This window comes from Pantherophis guttatus, chromosome 1 (genome assembly GCF_059756535.1).
Source record: "Pantherophis guttatus breed Tessera chromosome 1, ASM5975653v1, whole genome shotgun sequence".
Classification (NCBI taxonomy): domain Eukaryota; kingdom Metazoa; phylum Chordata; class Lepidosauria; order Squamata; family Colubridae; genus Pantherophis; species Pantherophis guttatus.
Genome location: NC_142063.1, coordinates 60,944,030 through 60,969,222, shown reverse-complemented (window position 1 = coordinate 60,969,222; position 25,193 = coordinate 60,944,030). Strand labels below are relative to the sequence as shown.

The following is a 25,193-nucleotide window of genomic DNA, read 5'->3' as shown; positions in this document are numbered from 1 at the left end:
ACAGTTCCTAGGTCCTTGGTTAGGAGTCGAGCTGCTGAGCTATTAACCAGCCTCAAAGGCTGTGAATCTCACTAAAGATTAAATAATAATAATAATAATAATAATAATAATAATAATAATAATAATAATAATAATAATAAAGTTTGGATTTGAGTACAGCAAAAACCACTGGGAACATCAGGTTGAGAAAGTTTTAGAGAATGAGAAACTCAAGATCTTGTGGGACTTTAGGATTCAGACTGACAGGCACTTGGTCCACAACACACCTGACATAACAATAGTTGAAAAGAAAAAAGTATGGTTCGTTGACATTGCAATACCTGGTGATGCACGGGTTAAAGATAAGCAGCAAGAAAAAATCACACAGGACTTGCAAATTGAAGTTGAGCGACTATGAAAAAAGAAATCATGTGTTGTCCCGATTGTAATTGGAGCCCTTGGAGCAATACCCAAAGGGCTACCCCGCTATTTAGAAATTCTAAATTTGCTGGACTTGAACATTTTGACTCTACAAAAAAACACTTTACTCGGAACAGCTTACATCCTCCAACGATACCTTAACAGTTCCTAGGTCCTTGGTTAGGACTCGAGCTGCTGACTTATTAACCAGCCTCAAAGGCTGTGAATCTCACTAAAGATTAAATAATAATAATAATAATAATAATAATAATAATAATAATAATAATAATAACAATAACAATAATAATAATAATATCACAATTGTGGAGAAGAAAAAAGTGTGGATACATTACCATACCTGATGACAGCAGAATCAATGAGAAACAACTTGAGAAAGTCACCAGACATCAGGACTTGAGAATTGAACTGCAGAGACTCTGGCATAAACCAGTGCAGGTGGTTCCAGTGGTATTCGGCACACTGGATGTTGTACCTAAAGACCTAGGCAAGCACTTAAAAACAATTGGCGCTGACAAGATCACCTTTGGTCAGCTGCAGAAAGCCACCTTACTGGGATCTGCTCACATAATCCGCCGATACATCACACAGTCCTAAACGCTTGGGAAGTGTTCTACTAGTGATTTGAGATATGAAATCCATCATGGTTATCTTGTTTGCTGTGTATACTGTCAAGTTTGAGTATATAACAACAACAACAACAACAACAACAACAACCTTTATTGTCACTGCACAACATATGTACAGTGAGATTGGTTGAGATCCCTCAGATTGTGGATATTCTCAAACATAGCTGTAGTTGAGGGAAGGGTAAATGGGTACAAGATTCTCTCTGCCCATCAGCAGGATGGACACTCTGAAAATTGAACAGAATAGGACAATTTTAGTGTGGTTGGAAAAGCCAACAAAGCAAATATTGATTTTAAAAGTAGGATGAGGTGGTCCAGGCAATGGACTAGCAGCTCACAATGTTGTTGATTGCTCCAGTCTTAAGCCCCTTCTCTTTTCCTTCCTGGTGACATGACCTCAAATGGAGCTGCTATTAAGAAGATGGTACCAAGAAGTCACATGCTATATGTTTTCCCCATCTTGTTATTCTTTCCAACATAAGAAAACATTGGGAATTAATTATGTAATAGAATTGGGATTCTGTCCATTAGCACAGTATCTCTTTGAAAACTGAACGTAAGAAGTTACTTTTCATTTGGGGGCAAAAGTCAGCAAAAGAAAATTCAAGTTTGAAAATATATCAGATCAGACTGTGAAAAAGAAAATCTAAGGGAATTCTCCCATGCATCCCTATGTTGCTGATTCCATAAAAACATTCTTAGAAGGGAGGTTTTACTTGAATGTTTTGTGAGTAAATAAATGGATATAATTTTTTTTTGCAATGCCACTGGTCCTTTTATGTCAGTATCTGATCAGCAGTAGTTACCCTATTAAATAGGCCATATTCAGAACAAAACAGACTGGTCAGTTGTATCGCTGAATGTTCTAATGCTAAGGATATATAGTTGAAACAAATTCATAGATGTGTCCTAATTTACTTGACAACAATATGGGGAAAGTTTACATTAGCCTTTTTCCTCTATTGTCAAAATAGACATAACTAATTTGAGGGAACATAGTAGGAGAGTTATTGTATACTACTCAGCTCCATGAGATTCTTCATCTAAATCAGAGGTTCCCAACCTTTGCAGCTTGGAGGTCTGGCTGGACAGGGGAGAGGGGAATCGGGTTGTGCAAGTGGTGTGTCGGAGCGTATGTGCACGCACACAACTCAACTCACACAAGTGGGTATGCACACGCAGCTCAACAGCAAGTTAAGCTGCATGTGTGCCAGCCTGCCACTCGTGCAAGTAGAGCTGAATGTATGCATGTTCACCAGCCCGCAGCCTGGTTGTGAATAGGCCATGGCCTGGTAGTGGGCCACAACCCAGGGGTTGGAGACCCCCATTCTAAATATTGCAAGCATGTACCTTTGTAGCCATATATTCTGCCAAACCCTCTTTCTAAAACCTCCTTAATTGTTCCTTCTTTGGTTGTTCTCAAAGTGTGTATTCTTTTATTCTTGGAATTTCTCAAACAATGCAAGATATGCCAAACTGATCCCCTTCAGTGTGTATAAATAACAACAATAAATAACCTAAAGAGTTATTGCTGTGTTCTCAGAAAAAGAAAAAAAAAACTTGAAGTAACCCAGGGTTATATGGAGAATCCTTTATGACAACAATACTTCCATAGTTTTGCAATCATTATAGCAGAGGTGGGGAATGATGTCCCCTTTATGACTTGTGGACTTCAACTCCCAGAATTCCTGAGCCAACATGGAATTCTACAGATGCTGTGACCAAACTGATCTAAAACAGTTTGATTTGCAAGGAGATGCAGGCAGAAGAACATATAGATGGCATCCACCAGCATGCAGTATCTAAAAATCTCATTGCATTACCATAGCTTACTCTTCACTGGTTTTATGTTCGTGCAAATATTTCAATCTTTTTGTTGTCATGGTTTGATTAATTAAATTTTGCCTGAAGCTGAAAAGAGGTTGTTTCACTCAGTGTATTATGACTGGGCAAATTTTCATTGACTTACTTTTATTATCTAACTATTTTAGGGATTCAAATGTACGAATATAACATATATTTCTCATGCCAAGGACAGTGAGACAGATTCTGAAGTCACTAATAAATGGGACAAATGAGCAAGTTCATTAGGTTGGTTAACTTCTCTCACTAGCAACTGAGACCAGTGACTTAAATAATAGCAGGAGAGCTATTGTGCAATTTAGCACTTCTGTCCTTTGCTGAATTGTATTTCAGATGGCAATAAATCTCACTTTCCCTATGTTTCATTGTTGATTATGTACAAAAAAATAATCGAAACACAAGTCATTAGAAATAGATTAGCTGGCTTTTCTTCTGATTTTTTAAAAATATTGTTAGCACTGCAATCATTTGTCTTTTTTTTTAAAGCTTTAATTATGGTGAAGTTATCTGGCCATATGTTTTATACCTGTTAACTTGCAACATTCTATTAATATTGATACCAATGGTGATTCTCTGAATGCTAATCTATGCTGAATGTAATGAGAACCATTAAAGCTTAAAGGTGTATCTAAGTTTCTTTAAGCTTTCATTTTTGACTTCCCACTCAGATACATAGGTACTTTACAGTGCTTCCAAGGCTGTGATATCTCTTTAAAAAATAGCATTCCTGTATAGTTTATGCATATGCCAGGTATATTTTAAGAGCCTCCTTTATCATTTGAAAAAGCAGTATTTAACGATGCCTTATCTTTCCAGATTCTGATTGCTGACCTATCAAATTTATTCCTGTATGATCCAGATTGTTTTCTAGAAGGCCTGAATCCAGGGTTCAGTAGCCTGTTAGAGATCTCATAGAAACTCTATACTGACAGGCCAAAAGCCCTTCGACTGCCACTCGATGTCATTAACAATTTTCTAAAGCCCATTACAGATGGGATGGACTGATTAAAACTGAGCTGGGAGGATCTTTTTTCCCAGCTAGAAATCTCCCTCGAGACTTTCCATGCGTGTGAAGTTTCTTGTTGATTAATGGGGATGGGCTGTCCATTCTTCCACCTCTTTCCCCACTCCACTCCATTGCCATGTATTTTATTTGGACAGGAAAGCTAATTTATAATTGGTCATCTGCCTGGATTGGATAGCCAACATTTAAGTGTACATTTTGTAAGGGAAAAAAAAAAGATTTTGAAAACATTTTTAAAATCAAGCTGTGCCATAATCTCCTTTACATTCACCCTAGCTGTCACACATGGGCATTTCAATCATTCTACAACTGTTGGCATAAATGACACCCAATAACAAAAAAAGCTTATATTTCCAAGTTCTCCACCCCTTTCCTGCCCGGCTCCATTCTGCTGGTTATTATTTCTCTCAATGATCGCTACAGCTGGAATATTGTTTTACTGCAAATCTCACACCAGCACTGTCACTTGTGATGTGACACCCAAGATTTTTATCTGCAGCCTGGGTAGGAATTATTAAACATTCTCACATTGTGCAAAGTGTTGAGGCTGAACAGCAGTGCAGTCAGGTGCATCCAACACTTCTGTCTTTCCCACCTGATTCTTGAAATATGACTCCTTTAAAAGGCTAATAGTCACTTGTAGAGAAGTGACAGCATTCAAGAATTCATTTCAAGTATGCTGGAAATACAGCTGGATCCCCCACACACAGACACTGACACACACACAACCGCCCTTCCAATATTATTTCTAATAAAAAAAAACCCTTAGGAATAGAAGAGAAGCTATATTTAAAAATATTACGAGCAATATGTACAAATAATGTCAACAGCAAAACAAGGAAAATGAAAATGTTTCCAGCTAAGCTAGAGACAAATGTGTACATTTTATATCCATCCCCCTCCCCTGCTGTCTTAGGGCTGACATAATATTTTATCATGTTAAAAAAATGTTCGTGTGCGGAATGTCTTTGCATGCGTATGTGTTTTAAAACCTTCTAAATCTCTAATTAAATAGCATGGAAGAGAAGAGCCATACAAATGCTCTCCATCTATTCCAACTATGCATAGGGAACTATGTGATTTAAATCATCTAAATTTTGAAAGAAATCAATAGATACACATGCAAACACAAACACACATATAGGAAATGTAGACCTGACAAAATGATTACACAAAGAAAAACAGGATAGTCTGCCCCATCCTTCATAAGGAAATTAAAAAAAGAAGCATACTTATTTTACCCAGAATTTCTTAGCCTTGACAATACATTTCAAAGGCAAATTCTCTTTTATTAAAATAGCACTTATGTGCTTCCAGGTTGAAAGGATTAGCCGGTGACCTTGGGGGACACCATTGCCTAGGAAACACCCAGTTGGTGTCTCCTTTCAGATCCCTGGCAGGACCTGGAGTAGTGGTGAAATTCAAATTTTTTTACTACTGGTTCTGTGGGTGTGGCTTGGTGGGCGTGGCAGGGGAAGGATACTGGAAAATCCCCATTCCTTCCCCACTCCTGAAAGAAGGATATTGCAAAATCTCCATTCCCTCCCCACTCTGGGGACAGCCAGAGGTGGTATTTGCTGGTTCTCCGAACTACTCAAATTTTCTGCTACTGGTTCTCCAAACTACTCAAAATTTCCACTACCAGTTCTCCAGAACCTGTCAGAACCTGTTGGATTTCACCCCTGACCTGGAGTGAAGGAATGGAGCTCACCCTGCCCCACGATGGCACTTGGGTCTCTCACATGGTCTCACTAACCTCCAACCCAGAGTCTTAACTATGTGAGCCACCATGCTCCTTTTATTAAATCAGGAAAAAATACAGACAATTTTCTTCATACTCATCTCTATCATTTTCCAATTTTGAAATACGTTAGAGCTGCAGGAAAAGCACTACATGAATAGAGTTATACATGTATGATTAAAAAAAACCCACCTCTATGTATTTTCATAAACTCTCTATAAATAGAATTGCATATAGGTTGGAATTGTATGCATAAAGTCAAAAGTTCTACATGATTAGAGTAATACTCATGTTCTCAGTTAGATAAATATAAGGGAGGACTCATGGAATAGCAAGAATGCATGGCATCTCAACTCATCTGCTGCTTATTACACGCATCAATCAATCTGTTTGAAAAAAGCTTTTTCATTCCCTTCTTCTCATCTCTCATCTTTTCAGCAACTTTCCTGATTTGCCAGACTCTGGACCCTCCCAAAGTATATCTTGCCATCTGGCCAATGCCAAGTTAGACTTAGTGCTTGCTTTGGCAATAACCTGACCGATGCAGTCTTCTTTACAATGATCATCCATCCCTTCAGTGATCAGAGAAAACTTCACTGCCTAAAGAGATCTGTTATTTTAAGAACTGGCAAATCTGAAAGTGAAGAACCCTACAAAAGAGATTGCTTGTTATGTCCTTCAACAGAAGATTGAGCGGGTATGTGCTGGGATCTACTGAATGTGTATTTGACTTACTGTCTATTGAAATTATATTGATTACTTCTAAATGTGGCTTAATGCTAGGATAGGCAATCTCTTTAGCTCTGGGGAATATACTTATTATTATTATTATTATTATTATTATTATTATTATTATTATTATTATTTATTAAATTTATATTGGCACCTATTCGCCCATGGTGACTCAAGGCGGCTTACAGAATATAAAAACCACATTTAAAACAGTATAACTAATAAAAAATCAAATAAATTAATGTAATAAAATCACCCCTCACCTCCCACCCCAGTGACAGCCAATCACACGAGCCATTTAATGGGCTCCATTCCACTCTGGGTTCTCCAGGCTCACTGGCAGAACAAGGTCTTCAGCGCCTTCCAGAAGAGAATTAGAGTGGGGGCCATTCTAAACTCTGGTGGAATGATGTCCCAGAGAGAGGGAAACCACCATGGAGAAGGCCTTTCTTCTGGGTCCCATCAGGTGTATCTCCCCCAGGGATGGGGCCAGCAGGATTCTCAGCCTCCCCTCTCTAAAGGGGTGGGTAGATGTGACAGGCAAGAGACGATCCCTCAGATAACCTGGTCCCAAGCCATAGAGGGCTTTAAAGGTGACAACCAGCACCTTGAATTGCACCCGAAGCAAATCGGCAACCAATGGCATCTGCACAAAACCATGTGGGCCGCTGCATTTTGCACCAACTGCTCTTCAAGGGCAGCCCCATGTAGAACGTGTTGTAATAGTCAAGACGGGAAGTGACTAAGGCATGAGTGACTGTAAGTAGGGATTGCTGGTCCAGGAAAGGGCATAACTAGCATACAACTCGCAGTTGCGTGAAGGCCCTCCTGGCTGCAACCATCACCTGTTCTTCCTTGTCATCCCTGGCCCAGGAAACCATAAATGGTGTGGTTGATGAAATTGCAATAGCACCAGAGTCAGCAGACCAAACTGTTCTGCCTTTGTCTTTGGGGGGAAAAAAGCAGGCCTTGGATTTTTTTATTTAGATCAGGGTCTTATTAGGAGCTATAGTGATCCACTCTGTCTAAAACTCTGTAGCTTAACTATGTATGATTTACAGCTTTTTTTAAAAAAAATGCTTATGGTTTTAAAGTAGGAAACTCTGCCAGCTTCTAAAAGGTTAGGGTTGGTTCTTAACAAGGGATCCTATTAAGAGATCAGATTTTTACTTAATAAAGGATGAATTTGATTCCACTCATTTTTGATACTGCCCTTGTTAATCCTCTGATTTATATGTTAGATTTATAATCCATCTTTCCTCTAAGAGTTTAAGGAGACTTAAATAGGTTCACAACAGCAATTTAGCCTCACAACAGTAACCCTTTAAGGTAGGTTGAGCTGAAAATTAGTTTAATACCTATTTTTAAGAAACCCCTATAAACTTGTAATGTGTTTATTTCCAAATATACATATTTTCAATGTGTTTATTTCCAAAATATACATACTTATTATGAACATTTTTGCAAACAATTTTTGTTAGTATGGTATGGGTGGTACATTATTTTCATACAAATATGCACATTTCTGTGCCTAATTTTAATAAACAGATTTAGAATGTTTGTTTAAATAATGAATAATGAACAGCATTTAATAATTTATAGGAGCATTTCAGTTTATATGTTAGATAAAATTAGCTGAAATAATTACTGTTGCTAAAGGGAAGCTTATCATTACTATTGTTCATTACATTTATATACCATTTTTTTTCCTGCTAGAAATCCAAGAGAATTACACAGTTCTCACCACATTTATTTTAGTTACCCTGAAATATAAGCTTGGATAATTTACTAATTTATGTACCACGGCTTGAATGAGCCTCAATTCCAAACAGATCTGAGTAGCTTACTTCCGCCAACAAAATAATTGTAATAAATTAATTATAGTTAAAACAATAAATATATCCAACGACTACCAGCCAACATACTATATAAAAGTCAATTCTCATAAACCCCATATGCTTCCAGAGAAGTTTTGTTGGTTTTGAGGTTCTCCAGCAATCTAACAAGAAGACAACAGATTATTAATTGGGAGCAACTGTTTCATTAAGCCTTCTAAACTATGCCATTAATTTATTTTCTCAGTTCCTATAGATGACATTCCCACAAAGAAGGGACCCTAAACAAAACTTCTTTCCAACTCATACTGGCTAGAGAAAACTCAACCTATCATGTGTGTTCTCAAACATACCTAAGCTCTAAGCCATGTTGGGATTTAAAAGTAATAGCTGCATAACACAGTTAGGGAGAGGAACCTATTCCATCAAACAAGAGAGGGTCCTTGGTGCTCTCTCTTAGCTTGATTGTTTTCTTGCAGATGGTTTATTACCCAACCGGTAAACATCATCAGTGCTAGTTTGGGTAATGAAATGTCTGCAACAAAACAACCAAGTTCAGAGAGCACCAGACACCTCTCCTTTCAACCCTGAGCTACAAATGTTCACTTTTATTGGTTCAGCCAATGATTCATCAACCATTCCTTTGCAGCTTCCAAGTCTTTGTCATCCTCAGGTTCTCCACAGCAAAGTCATCACTAACTACCATCTATTGATGGATGGGAAGAGAATAAAAAAGCAAACTGGTATATGCATGCAATTGGAATGTGGAAGGAGGAATCAGATATTAAAATGCATTTCTTCCCACTTGTGACTGCATGACTGTAACTTTGTTGCTTATATCCTTGCAATTTATATTGATATTGATTGTTTCCTAGTATGATTTGATTGCTTATTGTACTGTATGTCTGTCACTGGGTGTTGTGCATTGTGATTCTTGATGAGTGTATCTTGTTTTTTTTATGTACACTGAGAGCATATGCACCAAAGTCAAATTCCTTGTGTGTCCAATCACACTTGGCCAATAAAGAATTCTATTCTATTCTATTCTATTTTTCTATTCTATTCTATTCTAAGACTTGGGAATCCTAAATCCCTGTAAGCAATATTTCTCTTAGTCCAACCAATGTTATACAAAATTGCTACAAGCTTTTAACTTTTAAGAACTTTTCATCAGGAAAGCATGATAGAAAGAAATAAAATAGAAGGTTCTTTTTTAAAAAAAATAAATAAATAAAAGTATCTTGAATCAATTATAGTATAGTTTACATGATCAGATGGTCTGATGAACAATGTTTGCTTAATAAACTTTCCATGGCTGAATAGAATATTTGGACCATATTCTTCCAAGCCTAGTATAAATCTCTAAACATTATACCCCCTTGCGTCCTAATAGTTATATAAGTCATATTGGGTAAGTAGGTAGTAGTTGAGATAGACTATTAAGATTTTAATTTTCTTAGGTTTTATTAATTTTGATTCTCTTAGTACAATGAGATTTGGCGATTTAGAACCCAAAGAAACTGGCCTTATACTAAACATTTTGTCTACTCTTTTTCCACCATTCATATTTGAGAAGTTGTGATATTTTTCAGGTGAACTTCTCACAAGCAGAATTAATTGCTCTGATGTTAATGTGGCCACACAATGCTTCAGATCTGAAAGGAAAAGATGCGTGCAATTGCATGTTCAAATGTAGCATCTCTTGGTAAGTATAAACCAAATGCATCCATTCCCAGAATTTCATTACTTTTCTGAAGGGCAGTTGTGAAATCCCAGGGAAAAAAGGAGTTGTGAACAGGTGTTTTGAGAGTGATAGTATGATATCTAAAATCCCTTTTGTTCTTCAGATTCAAACTGTAACATTACTTAAGGTAATACACTATTTGTCTGAACAACTTATGAGTTTTTACCTGTTCTTGTGCCATCAACTCTCTTCCTGAATATTTTATCAGAATTCTCTCTTTGTGATTATCCAAAGAAACCACAGTCTAGGTGGACTTTGATTAATAGTACCTTTTTAAAAGGAATATTACGACTACAACACAAGAACTCTAGTGAGTACTCTATTTTCCAACAAAGTGCTTGTACATAGGCAATTTATGGTAGCAAAAATAGTCAGTTTCTTTTATCTTTTCTGATGTAGCAGAGAAAAAGACTTGTCTCTTTAGTGAAGAAGGATCTGTTTGTTGATGGTTTTGATAAGTGCTAATTAAAAGTGAGAAATAAGTCTCACAGGTATCGTGATGGAATTTTTCCCTTTCTCAGATCAGCCAGGGAGGTTGCAAGAAAAAAAAAAGGACATATATTTGCATGTATGTGGCAACACCCTTGCAACAATAAAATAATAAAGTGGGGGAAGTTTCTGGAAATTGAAGGAGAGATTTCTGTGCAGTATTAACAAAAATGGATGCAATTTCTTGGTAAAAGTCAAACTAATGATAGATGCATAGGCTGGTTGACTCCTACTGCAAGTCAACAAAGCTGGGTAGAGCTTATAAACAAACACGGACTTTGATCCAAGAGATTTCTTGAGTTTCTAGACTTTTCACAGATTGGATTTAAAAGGGGGAAATATAACTGTTTCTGAGTATTCGGCACATTCCGCTTTGTGGGTGGTAGGGTTCAATTTGTTCTCAGCACTAGCATCAATACTGCTGTTGCAGCTTGCTTTTGTCATCCTAATAGTTTTGTTTCTTATAAACAGTTCCTGTCATTATATTACAGTTGGTTTGACTGAGCTAATATGTCTGTGGAAATTAGGAAGAATTTAAATTATGCTAAAGGAGCTTCTTTTGTTTCTCATATCACGGAAGGAGAATGAGTAATGTGTTATTGGTAATTTTTTTATTATTTGTTCTGCTTGCATCTTTTTTTACCTGTGCTCAATGTATTTCAGATATATGGACATCCTTGTGATCTGGTTCCTGGGGTGAGTTCTCCATGTGGTTTCTAACTTTACAGTCTTTGGGGGATATTTAGCTACCTTCATGAATATTGAGGGAAGACTTGCCTATCAGTGAATTTAAGAGAAGACACAAATATTTGTGACAAAAATTGACACTTGTTAGAGATGTTCCTGAATGATTGATAAGATAAGACATCAGCCAACAAGGAGAAGGATACTGCACTTGAGCGAAAAATATACAGAAAGGAGAATACAAGTTTGGGGTTAACTGAGTCCTAGGGTGTACATTGAACATGTTACAATGACATCTACATTATTTGAACAATTGTGGGGAAGCTTGAATCACTCACCTCTGAAAGACAGGAATAAAAGTGTGATCTCCTATCCTCCATTTACATCAGAATGCAGTCTATTGAATTATAAGGTAAAGACAAAGATAAGTTTGATTCAACCATGAGGACTATGTGGATACAATCACACAGATTTCTTGACAACAATACCAACATGGTTTACCACTGCTTTCTTCTCAGTTTTTTCAACTCCCAGTTTACAATGTTGTATTCCCAGACAGTCTTAATTCATTAAATTGAAATCAGCTTGCTACACTGCTAGAATGTAGAGGATTGCTGTCCATCAGTACAAGTCTGTACCACACCATCTAGCATGAGAATAAGCCCTATCAAATCAGTGGAATTTATTTCCAGGCAAAAATTTGTAAGAGCTGTGCATGTTTTTCAGAGGTAGTTTAAAATATAGCTCAAGGTTATTATTTAACTAATTCCTTTTTAACCTTAATAATTGTTTTTTATCTATTACTTAATTATTTCGTATATTTTAATTAACATTGTTTTGTATGAGATGCTTCTTGCATTTTAAATTTACCATTTATAGATGGTACAGAGATAGTTAAATAGGTGGTTGTTGATACATAAAATCCATGCTTGATTTGATTATTATTATTATTCAGGTAAAGGCAGTTTATCAATATAGAAGATAAATGAATTAATGTTTACAGCAACATAGTTGATTAAAAGGAGGAAAAATGAAATATTGCTTCTGCTTTAATAGCTAATTAATGTTTAAAGGCTACTTTTTAATTGAAATGAATGACAAACTTTTGCCTACCCAGGATGCAGCTTGCAAATAGATGTACAGCAAAGTATATTCCCTTTGTTAAATATGGAGTTCTAATGTTAAACTTCAGCTGAGCTTTATTTACAATCTGCATTTTATTTAATGTTATTCTTATTGTAGATCAGGCTTATAATAATACCAGCAAAGATTTCCAATTCTACTCTTTTATTCTCTAAGAGTTCTACCACTCAACCTTCTTGTATTAAATTCCATTTATGAAATTATCTTTGAATGTGTATGAACCAAATTTCCTTATCACCGAACTGAAATTTCAGAAATTAATGTTACCCAATATAATTCTATTTTGACTCAATTCATTTTTAAATGCCCAGTGAGATCCTCTCTATTGTTATTATAATAACAAGCAGGAAAATGTATGTCATAAGAAATTAATACTTCTTGGCAGATGATCATACAGTGAAGCTACAGAAATTACAAGGAAAAATGAATATTTTGACAAACTGGAAGTATCAAAATAGTCAGAAAATAGATGCCACAGAAAACTGAATGCATTTTTATTCATTTATCTGGATTGCAATGTTCCTGAAAAATAAAATCAAATAAAATATTTCAGCCTTTGTGACATGGTTGCAATTTTTCAGGTTCAGCTAAACAGGTAATAATAATAACTTTATTTATTATCATTGTACGTGTATACACAGTATACCCATACAACGAAATTCACTTAACACCCAAAGGCCAGGTCCAACACACGTAACAATCCCCAAACACACCCCCACCCACCACAAATTCCCCACCCCTAAACCACCCAAACATCCACACAACAGAACAAGTAATGCTGTCCAACAGGGTAGGTCTAGTTTCAACTCTGTTTGAACTAATTTGATTTTTTCTTTTTACTTTTAATAGCATTTTAAAAAGAGAAGTTGGAGAAGATTCTGCACTGATTAAACCTAGCTAGTTAGAGACCGTTACAGAACTATAAATTAGTGACATGTGATTATATGATAACTTCATTAATAGCAAAAGCACTTAGACTTATATACCGCTTCACAGAGCTTCTAAGAAGTTTACAGAGTCAGCATATTGCCCCCCAACAATCTGGGTCCTCATTTTACCAACCTCGGAAGGATGGAAGTCAACCTTTCATTTCATTTCATTTTATTAAATTTGTATACTGCCCTACTCCCGAAGGACTCAGGGCGGTGAACAGCCATAAACCTTGAGCTGGTGAGGATAAGTAAGTACGTTAGAGGACAGAGAAGGCATTTTCTTGACAACCAGCTAATACTGCTTGACCTAACTCAGTACACAGTTATTTTTCATGTACTTACACATAACTAGTCAAATGAAAATCAGGTGCCCATTGGGATTCAAAGTTGATTTTCCAGGCAATGGAAATTGGATCCATACTGTGTATCTCTCTGTTCATACAGTTTCCATCTACTTTCATACTAAAGATGTCTGGGGATAATATTTTTAACAACTTGCTTCCTTACAACTTCACAAAATACAAGAGAGATCAGAAAGATGGAAATTAAGGAAGAAGTATTTCTGAAGTCTGCAACACTAGTATCATTTTTTAAAAATCCACCAAACACTACTGGTTCATAAAACACTTCAAATCTAGAACCCCAAAGTGAGTATTATTATTTTACACAAGTCACATTTGTTTTGTTTGATACAATTTCCAAGCTATCAGTTTATTCAGACAAAACGATCTACTATTAAATTATTAATAAACAAAAGATATAACAATTCTCAAATACAGTTACATACAGAACAACTGGATAAGTGATAGTTAAAGAAATAGAAGTCTCAAATACAATGATTATTAGCATGTTTTTCTTTTAAAATACAAGCTTTAAGAAATAAAACTTCTTTTTTGCAGTTTATTATGAGCAAGTCATGTTCTATTTTGTTTCTTATTCTGTTCTAATGTGCTAGAATTTGTTGGCAATGAAGCATAATACTTTCTACTTTAGTTATACAGATCAGATCTTCTGTGATGTACAAATAGTCTAAACATGTAGATGTTTTGATGTACCACCTACACATCACTTGTAACATTATCTTACTGTGTTGTGTCATTCAGATTCGATTTAATTTGCTGTTTTGCTACCATTGTTTTGAGATATTTGAGTATGAAGTAATTTCTCTGAAGGTCCTGAACTGAATATATTTAATCACTGAAGAAATTATAGATGTTATTAATAATCAAAACAGTTTTGAAATACAGGGCTGCCAGACTTCTATTAGGTATAACTGAGCTCATACATCTGAGTAATATTGCAGCTTTTGAATAGGATGTTATGAAAACTTGCTAGTTTTAAGTCCTGAACATCCATGGATCATAGAATCTTGAAAACATCATCATATAAACCATGGTTTGAGAGTAAATCACAATGCTCTGACACATTTTTCCTTAGAAGGACATGCTAACTGTAGAAACACAGTTATAGCAATAGAACTCAGACTTATATATTGCTTCATAGTGCTTTACACCCTCTCTAAGAGGTTTATAGTGTCAGCATACTGCCCCCAACAATCTGGGTTTTTACTGACCTCAGAAGGATGGAAGGCTGAGTCAACCTTGAACCAGTCAAGATCGAACTCCTGGCAGTGGGCAGAATTAGCCTGCAATACTACATTCTAACCACTGCACCACCACATCTCTTATGGACATTCTTTCCCATAAAGTTATTTGCTGTTGTTATTTTGTTTTTTGAAAGTGTACAAAGCTGAATTATTCAAAACACTTTATAAGGTTCACTCAATTAAAAAACGTGATGTTAAACGGTTATGATACAGATTTTTAAAATTGCATTATGGGAAGGAAGGAAGGAAGGAAGGAAGGAAGGAAGGAAGGAAGGAAGGAAGGATGGAAGGAAGGAAGGAAGGAAGGACTGAGTGTAAGGACATAGAGAGATGCTTTCAGAGTTGGTTGTAGCAGGAAATAAAATGTGGGGATTGTGTCAGGAGCATATCATGGAATAAGGGGAATAACAATACGGTACTGGACAACCAAACAAAATAGGTCATTCACAGCCTAAAACCTTTTGATGTTTTAAGATTCAATGAAGGCATTCAGTGCTAAGACAGAATCAAACAGCCCATCATCTATAAAACTTTTGTGCAAGGAATTTGGAGCATCTTAGTTTTTGTCTTGAATAGTTAGACATCTTAAATCAGCTTTGGCTGCCTAGGAGTATGAATCACAAATAAAAACTTTTGAGAAGTGCCAAGTGAAAAGTAGATTGGGATGACACATAGGCTATAATCATTAGAAAGAAGGGGGGGAAGATACTTCTCATAGAAAGAGAAAAAAAGAAGGAGGATAGATTAGCAGAGCTGTTTTTCAAAGATCTACGGTATGATGGCAACATTTCATCCAACATTCTTCCTCCTCCTAATTAATGCTTAAGCTCAAGTTCTTGCACATACTGCCATAATGAATCTGTTATTTTATTCAAATACTGGTTGAAAACTAATAGGATTCTTTCCAAATCAAGAAGTATCCATAAACTGCAGGCACATTTTCCTCTCAAATGTTATTAAAGGAAAAAAAGTGCAGATGGCACCACAAATAAATGACTGTCATGCACTAGGATCTTTTCTATGCAAATGACTAATACATCAGCACAATTCTGCCAGAGCAACAGCAAGTGTCTGCCAAAAAAGAATCATATCATAATCAGTGCGTGTTCCTGATTGTTCACTGTTTGTGACACATATGGATCCTTTGAAATACAGAACACCTACCTAGAGAAACAGTCCAATCATTATGCATCATGAACTTTTGCATGTGTTTAGAATGTTTTAAGGAAACTATTTGGTCTGCAATAAACAGACATATTTTCTCAGTGTCATTACAGCAATAGCTGTGCAAAAAATAAAAAAGCAATAAACAAGGCTGGTGTAGTTGCTATGCTTAAACTTGCAAATCTCTATACTTGGAAGGCATGTTAACGCCACAAAATAATGGATCAATAATCCATTCCATATCTCTCTCTCTCTCTCTCTCTCTCTCTCTCTCTCTCTCTCTCTCTCTCTCTCTCTCTCTCTCTCTCTCTCTCAGAAGAGAGATTCATCCCCATTACTCTAAACAGTAGTTTCATAATAAAAAAATGTAAAGATAGTGTGAATTTTTAACTTTTTATGAATTGCATTCATACTGCTTGAGAAAGCCACTGGGAGTCTTTGGATATGACATCAACATTGATTCTCTCCATCAATAAACAGGAGGCAATACTATCAATATTGGCTAATTTAAAAAAAGAAAAGAAACAGTTTTTTTCAGTAGAATTCCAAATCAGTTTACTGGGGGAAAAATAGAGAGTTTCTTATTCTGTAATATATTATAGATAAACATTAGGCGACTAATTCTAAGAGCATTAATAGTTATGTCTTCAATTAATTCTGATTTCAGTTTCTTTCTGGGAAAGTGTTATCAAGGCTAACAGCCAAGTTTTCAGGGCTTGGTATAGAAATGTTTTCTTCCTTCTTTACTATATAGTAATGATAATAATAAAAAAATTAAAAAAAAGGAAATAGAATGATACATCCAAGAATCTGTGCATCTAAGATAAGTAAGTATCTACTGAGCTTTAATTTAAGTTAATTTAAGAAGTTTGGGAGTCTTTGGGTATGTGAAGCAGTTGTGGTTCCCAGAATCTTGTACAGATTCTGGGAGCCAGTAATGTCATCTATCATGGACAGTTAATAATTGATAGCACATCATACAGCCTTTTCTGCCAATGCCAGGAGCAACCTCACTTTCCATTCTCCACTGTCCTCCTGAGTTGGTTGCTATCCTCGTGTTCTGATAAGATGGTTCTGAGAACAGGGGTGGGCTGCTGGGGGGTTGCAGGGGTTCAGCAGAATCTCTAGCAAAGATTCTGTGCAGTTCAGAGAACCCCAAAATCCCACTCCTGGCTGGCCCCACCCCACCCACCCCATCCCGCCCCTCCCAGGAGTCCCCATGCAGCCCATTTTGGATGCAGGTAAGTGCAGAGTACACGTGGAGGCTTGGGGAAGGTGAAAAACGGCCCTACTGGAAGCTCAGGAAGGCCAGAAATGAGCCCGTTTCCAGCCTCCGGAGCCTGGGGAGGCCATTTTCATCCTCCCAGAAGCTCAAGGAAAGCCTCCGGAGCCCAGGGAGGGCAAAAACACCCTGCCCCCACCGTGGTGCAGGAGGCGGACTAGGCCACGCCCACCATGGCCACGTCCACCCAGCAGCAGGACAGAGAACCCCTTGCTAAAATTTTTGGAGCCCACGCCTGGTTGAGAAGACTGTTCACTATTTTTGATGTAGTGGATTAAATTAAGTACCCCTCTGGAAACTGCAATATGGATCTGTCTAAATATGGTGTGATTTATTTAGATTATATTTTACTTCGTAATAACTGTTCAGCAACAAAACAACTAGAGGTGGCATTAATGGAAATACTGAAGCATGGAGAAAATATCTGTTAGTTAATTATCTTTTAAAAGATCACAGTCTATAAATTGGATGTTTTTCAGTATTTGATTCTCCTGAGTAACTAATGTCAAGGTCAATATTTTCAAGTATCACAAAATATATATAGAAGAAAAAGTTGAGATCTGAAACAAAAGGTTATATATTCTAACTCTCTGCTATGTCACGTGTAACCATCATAGCTGCCCACTTATTTTAAATGTTAAATTAATTTGTTCTGTCAAACAACATGCTGTTTTTTTTCCTTAAGTGAAATGGCCTCAACGGTCTCCATTTTAATTTGTGCATATAAACTCTGAATCTGATAAACAACCATAACAGAAGAAGAAGAAGAATAGGGCGTGTATGTATGGAGGCTTTTATTTTTCACTTAACTGTACTCTTATTTCAAAATCACTTTCACAAAAGGATCTAGCAACAAGTCAAAAATTTGGAAAGATGAAGTACCAGTTATGCAGCCCACCAAAGCATTATCTTGGTCCTTCTTCATAATGGGCCATTCTGGTTCATTAGGAACTCCAGCCATTGTTGAAAATTGACAAACTCCCATGATTTTCTGTTTCTATCTATCTATCTATCTATCTATCTATCTATCTATCTATCTATCTATTTTCATTGAGACCCACTTGTCACCCAGTATTCCTGGAATGCTCAGAGCACTTGCTGACTTCTAAAATATTACACAATTTCTCTTATTTCTTTATCAATCAGAGTTGTGACAAAGCAATCACCACAATTTCACGTGTATTTCTTGAACACCAAAAGTTCATTCAAAACATATGTTGGTATTTCAGCATCCAAGGCACGCCCTTGACTCAAGTTTTCCAGGATGGCTCTTCCGTTTTCTTTTATAACATTATAACTGAGAAACACCCCCTCCCCTTCTCCCTAATATAACCAATCTTGAATGTTTAATTTCTTAAAACTGTATCTGGAAGACTTCCCAGATCATACATCTGTTATGCTAATTGGCAAAGGATAAAGCTGAAGAAAGAAAGACTGGGGAGGATCACTGTCCTTCTCTCTTCCCAGGCAAAAACAGAAAGCCCCTCCCTGGCAGAAATACAAACTGGAACACCTGTATGCCAAACACGTGGCACCTGCATTGCAACATCGTGATCCGTGCCACTATTGCCCCATAGGAAAAGAAATGTTCCCTGTTAATTGCTTTTTCTCACCTGGAATGTGAGCCAGTTGATAGAATCTAAGGCAGTAAGGAAAGGACAACAGACAGCATTTTGGAACAAAGAGCCGGCCTTCCTCTAACTGCTGCTCTAACCTTCTTTCTGTTTTCCTTCAACTAAAACAGCAGTAGATTTAATAGTGCTACATCCATCGTTTATCAGTATAAGAGACTTTGGCACTCTTGTTTTTCTTCTTGTGGGCTTTGCCACTGACTTCTAGTCTATGCCTCCCTTCTTCTTTTCTTCCCTGCCCTCTGGCCACATGTAATCCTCTCCTTAAATTTCTACAGTCTTCCTTTTGCAGATGATTCATTTGGATCTCCAAAATGAGCAATGTACCAATTTTCCAGCAACCTGCTGTGCAAAGAAGAAGGCATACAGAGAGAAAGGGATGTCAAAAATAAGTCCTAGGAGAAAAGGGAAAAGGCAGAAAAATAGGTGGTCACTACGATTTACCTATTGTCAACTTATTTCTGTCATTTGAGAGGGCCCTCCAAGATTATCTGCTTGTCCAGGAATAGGGCCTTGTACGACATTTAAAGAAGCTCCCTATATCTGCTTCAAATTATGAAGGGACATTTCACCTTGAAATTTAAGGGAGATGATGGTTAGATCTTGAATACTGTGGCACATTTCCAAGAAGCGTATTCACCAAAACCATTGAGTTTTCTTTGAAATGCCAGGATGACATTGTTGCTTCTGCTGCTGCTTGTATTTTATCCCCTCCATTCTATTAAAATACTCCAGGAGAGGAACAGTAACTATCTATCTACCTTCCTTCATATTTACACACATATAATAATTGTTTGTTGATTATGTGCAAGTTGGCAACCATATACATTTTTTAAATCTCTCCCTAACCAGGTCCTTCTGGTCTTCCAATGGTGGACCTGTCAACATTGTAACCGAGTCCATGCTGATTGTCCTCTTCTCTTTCTTTCCCTTTCCCAACATTGAAGCTTTCTCCAGGGAGCTAGGTCTTCATATAATGTATACTACTCAAAAAAATAAAGGGAACACAAGCAGAAGACATCCAAGATCTGAATGAATGAAATAGCCTTATTAAATACTTTGTTCTTTACATACAGTAGTTTATACACTGCTCAAACAACTAAAGGGAACACAAAACTACTGTATGTAACAAACAAAGTATTTAATAAGGCTATTTCATTCATTCAGATCTCGGATATCTTCTGCTTGTGTTCCCTTTATGTTTTTGAGCAGTGTATTTGAAGCAAGATAACTTGAATCTGGTCATTTGTGCCTCGATCCATTTGTTAGTGTTCTTGACTGTCTGTGGTATTCTCAGGAGCCTTCACCAATACCAAAGTTCATACATATCAATATTCTTTCTATTCTGCTTTTTCAAAATTCAACTTTCACATTCTATAGAGTGTCGCAGGAATACCATTGTTTACACTACCCTGATCTATGAGTATATATGCATTGTTTTCCAAGGCATTCATGTTTGCTGCACCAAATACTAGTCTGTGGAATATTTCTTGGCTGCTGATTCCTTTACTGGTGATGGTTCATCCTAAAAGATAGAAGCTATCTACCAATTTGATATCTTCATTCGTTTGATCTTCTTTATATTTAACTTTAATCCCATTTTTTTCACTGGGTTCCTTGACTTCAATAATTTCCTGCAGATTTTTTTTATTTTCTGTTATCAGAGTATTATTATCACCATACCACATTATTTATATTTCTTTCTCCAATTTTAAAACTACACACATCTTCTTCCAATCCAATCATCATTTGTTTAAAAAGCATTTACATTTCCCATTGGTATTTATATTTTCCTCAGTCATTTCTAAAAGCCAATTTGAGAGATCCAAAGTGTGGTAAAAGAGAAAAACTTAAACGTGATTGGTTTTTTTTAAAAAAGTATATAGTTACCATTTTGAGATTTCATTTTCTAGATTTATCTGCAATTAATTATCTGTTGTTTTTCTAGTATATCTATGTGGATGCCTCATGACTTTCTCAAATGCAGGATTTTTCATTTCTGTTTCCCAATGGATTTTTTCAAGTAATATTTCCACCTCATAGTTGATTTAGCTTGGCCTTGTCTATACATTTAGGTTCCTTCCTTTCATATTTTAACTAAAATATGTCACTTCTCACTATATTACATTGTAAAACAAATGATCCTTTCCTCTTTATTAAAACTCTGGCATTAAGCCTGGACCAACATTCCTCCCATCACCCAGTTTCTTGAAAGAACATATCTCTTTCTGAAAACAGGCTTTACGTTCTACTTATTTTCTATGGGCTCCTTTACAAAAAAAGGTTGGAAGATTTTTCAGGCCATTGCTACATATTTATCTACAATTATAAAATGACCAAGTGGGGATTTTTTTTTTTTTGCCTTTAAAACTTTAGTAACAATTCTACATTAATGTTCATCCTTCTCCAAAGCAGGTCTGCATAATTTTGTAGAGGGAAAAGGACCACATTAATGGAGTAAATATCATTGGGGGGGGGGGGGTGTCACAAAGGAATGCTTAGCATCATCCCAAATCAGCTGCTTGGTGGCTAGTGCAGCTGAGGCATCAGTGAGAATTAGAGGTGCTCATCTGCATGTCTTTCAGTGCAGCAGTGGCAATGAATGTATCAGAGGTGGGTTTCAGCAGGTTCTGACCAGTTCTGGAGAACCAGCAGTGGAAATTTTGAGTAGTTCGGAGAATCGTAGTAAAAATTCTGACTGGTCCTGTCCCCAACTATTCTCTGCTTCCCAAGTCCCGGGTGATTGGGAGGAAATGGGGATTTTGCAGTAATCTTCCCCTGGATTGGGGAGAGAATGGAGATTTTACAGTATCCTTCCCCAGCCACACCAACCAAGCCACACCCACCAAGCCATGCCACACCCACCAAGTCACACCCACAGAACCGGTAGTGAAAAAAATTGAAACACACCACTGGAATGTATTAAGTTTAAAAAATGCCACTGGGCACCAGAAGTCTGTTATGTTGTGAAGGCCTCCTGTAAAGCTTGTCATTTCCTGTACTTCCAAAATGCCAGCCTCAGTCATGACAAATTGTGTACCAAGATGTGATGATGCAAGTTTGCACTTTCATACTTATATCAAGACATGATTACAAAGATATATAAGGACAGGTGGTCTCTTTGCCCTTTCCTGACTCCACTGGGTGGGGTCCACAGGAATCCATGGTAGCAACAGCAACCTTTTTTTAAAAAAATGATGCACCATGCAGCATGTTACAATGCTAATTCTTCCATTTACATATTTACATGCAATGGCTCCGCACAACTACAAAAGTAGCAGAATTTGTATCATGATATTGCAATGCACGAGTCATTGTTTTCCTTCTGTTACAGATGCTCATGCAAAGACTTTTTCATCTTATTAGAATCTACATTGTCATATAATGAATTACCGTTATTACTGATAACTATGGAGCATCAGCCATCCACAAATCTGTACTTTTCTATTTCGGGCAGCAGGTATATTTTATTTATTGCATATTTCAGACAACTCACATTTACAATTGCTTACTGCCTTGCTCGGGCATATTAAAAGCCTATCAATTTTATTATCAAGAGTCAAATCATGTACTTCTAGATATCCATAAATATAATATGAAGCTGTTGTTCCCCACTAGGCTGTTTAATATATGAGGTCAGGGTAGAATATATCTGAAACCAGTGGCATAAGAAGGAAAGAGATGATGTGAAGTGGACTATTCACTGCAGAGGGAGAATACTGTATATAGTTAAAGAAACTTCAATCTAGACCAGTGTTTCTCAACCTTGGCAACTTTACGATGTGTGGACCTCAACTTCCAGGATTCCTCAGTCAGCATGCTATATTATTTATTATAATACATTATTATCGGTATCCTACTTTGCTTATTTATATTTTTTGTCATTTCTTCCGACAGCAAAAAATGGGCATTTGAACATTTATTGGCATATGAAAGTTATATAAGAACATAGACAATTATGTACTCTGCACACATTTACTGGAAGAGGAAATTGTTCAGGTCTAATTGCAACTAGAGCTGGACACCTAAAGGTAGAGAAGCTATGCATTGCACAGGAGTTTTGTCTATTGTTTATAATTTCTTCCTGTCTACCATTAAATTTATGGTCATCTTCCTTGCAACTAATATGGTTATTTAAAGAACTAGCTCATTTGTTCCCTTCTACGTGGTAAGTAGTAGAATGTATATGCATTTCACTTTTCTTTTAACATGAATACAAAAAAAAGGGGGGGGGTAAAAGAGAAAAATCCTTCCTAATTCTGAATCTTGTTATAAATATCACCCATATTCCAGATGCTGCTTAGCAAAATTTCATATTTAGTAAGATGCGATTTTCTGTTTTTGAAGTCAAATTTAAAACTTTGATACATAGTTTTTGTTCTTTTGAGGTGGTGCACTGAAGATGAAAACCAGTGCGTGTAAAGCTTTGGCTGAAGCAGTAATTTGACTCATATGTCTGCCTGAATTAACAGCTTGCTTCAGGATTTGTGTGTTTTCCCATTGACCATAATGGCAAACTCAATAAACAGCTATAATTTCAATTAGTTCAGACAATATCCATGCTGAATCACAAATCTCATTGAATTGGTCCAATTCAATTTAGGATGTTTCAGAAGGAAATACAGCCCCTTGATTTCTATTCCCCCCCACATTTGTAGTATATATAAAATATAGAACAATAGAGTTGGAAGGGACCTTGGAAGTCTTCTAGTCCGACCCCTGCTTAAGCAGGAGACCCTATGCCATTCCAGGCGAATGGTTGTCCAGACTCTTTTTGAGGGAGATAGAACACCCACAATTTCTGACAGCAAACTATTCCATTGATTAATTGCTCTCAACATTACAAAATTTTTCCTTAGTTCTAAGTTGTTACTCTCCTTGGTTAGTTTCCATCCATTGTTTCTTACCTTGCCTTTTGCTGCTTTGGAAAATAGTTTAACCCCCTGGTCTTGAAGGAGCCCCTCAAATATTGGAACAGTGCTATCATGTTGCCCCTAATCCTTCTTTTCATTAGACTAAAATACCCAATTTCTGTAAGTGTTCTTCATGCATTTTAGCCTCCAGCCCCCTAATCATTTTTGTTGTTCTTCTCTGCACTATTTCCAGAGTCTCAACATCTTTTTTGTATTGTGGTGACTAGACTTGGATGCAGTATTCCAAGTGTTGCCTTACTAAGGCTTTATAAAGCAGTACTAATACTTCACATAATCTTGGTTCTGTTCCTCTGTTTTGCAGTCTAGGATTGCATTTTCTCTTTTGGCTGCCCCTGCACACTATTGGCACACGTTTATTTGAATCATAAAGCAATTTGGACATTATTAACCATCTAAAGAGTTCAGTATTCATCCAAATATAGCAAATTAAGCAACTCTGAAAATAAATAAGAACTAAAGCAATAATATCAGCAATCGAAACAGATCATGTTCCATATTAGGAAAAATAGTTTTTTCTTACAACAAACTTAAAATGCAAGATACATTATACCTGCAATGTGCCTCAAATCACATCACGTAGAAATTGAAATTAGCATGAAGATTTGGTAATCAGTAAAGCAGACATATGTATATCACACATTATTGCTCATCTGGTTCTATGCTTATATAAAAATTATCAGAAAACTTCAGCTTAGGGGGAAATTAGCAATTTTAAAACAAACGAAGTAGGAAAGTGCTCTCATGAGACTTCATTAAAGCTTTATAAATGGTTAGCGCAATTATGCTAGATGAAATCAATATATTATTTACATTGCTTTGCTCAAAGATTTATTATGCTCTATTATTTCAACAATGAAATGCAATTAATAAATTGTCAGATCATTTTTCATGTTTTATTTGAAAATGTTTCAGCATATTTTAGCATATCATTTTTTTAGAGTAGCAAAAATACTCTAATGTATAACATTAATAAACGGTGATAGACTTTACTATAAATATTGCATCTGTTGCCAAGTAAAGTTACATTCAAAACAGAACATTGCAAACAGAAGTTCAGGGATTCTTTTGGTAGAACAGACATGTACCTTCTGCATTATTTTTAGATATCTTTGCACTCTCTGAACTTTGCACACTAATAAATGAGTGTAGAAACATTTTTTGCAAGTCTGTTATGCATTAGAAAGTAACTCCATATTTGGTCATGGACAAAAGTACCCAAGACTTGTTGAACTCTTCTAGTTTTGATTGACTAAAATAAAGACAATTGTGGTGGAGTTCCTTGGAAAGTTTCACTGAGTCTAATTCACATTCAGTCATCCAACAGTCAGATAAAGAGGACTAGA

The 25,193-nt window shown here is 36.4% G+C and overlaps 2 long non-coding RNA genes across 3 annotated transcripts in view; one reads left to right on the top strand and one right to left on the bottom strand.

Annotated features, from left to right (window-relative positions):
* LOC117665740 (uncharacterized) overlaps positions 1-11,866 on the top strand; it is a 38,095-nt gene extending 26,229 nt beyond the window's left edge. The window contains exons 3-5 of the long non-coding RNA XR_015733547.1: positions 6,113-6,371; positions 9,834-9,946; positions 11,138-11,866. This is a non-coding gene — a long non-coding RNA (uncharacterized LOC117665740). The remainder of the gene's footprint in view (positions 1-6,112; positions 6,372-9,833; positions 9,947-11,137) is intronic.
* Positions 1,123-25,193, bottom strand: part of LOC117665739 (uncharacterized) — a 48,401-nt gene continuing 24,330 nt past the window's right edge. The window contains exons 1-3 of one of the 2 annotated variants that reach the window (XR_004591452.3): positions 18,899-19,086; positions 11,497-11,555; positions 1,123-1,273 (exon numbers count right to left, since the gene is read on the bottom strand). This is a non-coding gene — a long non-coding RNA (uncharacterized LOC117665739). Of the gene's footprint in view, positions 1,274-11,496; positions 11,556-18,898; positions 19,087-25,193 lie in introns of those variants that run through there. The other variant, XR_004591453.3, reaches the window with a different exon arrangement.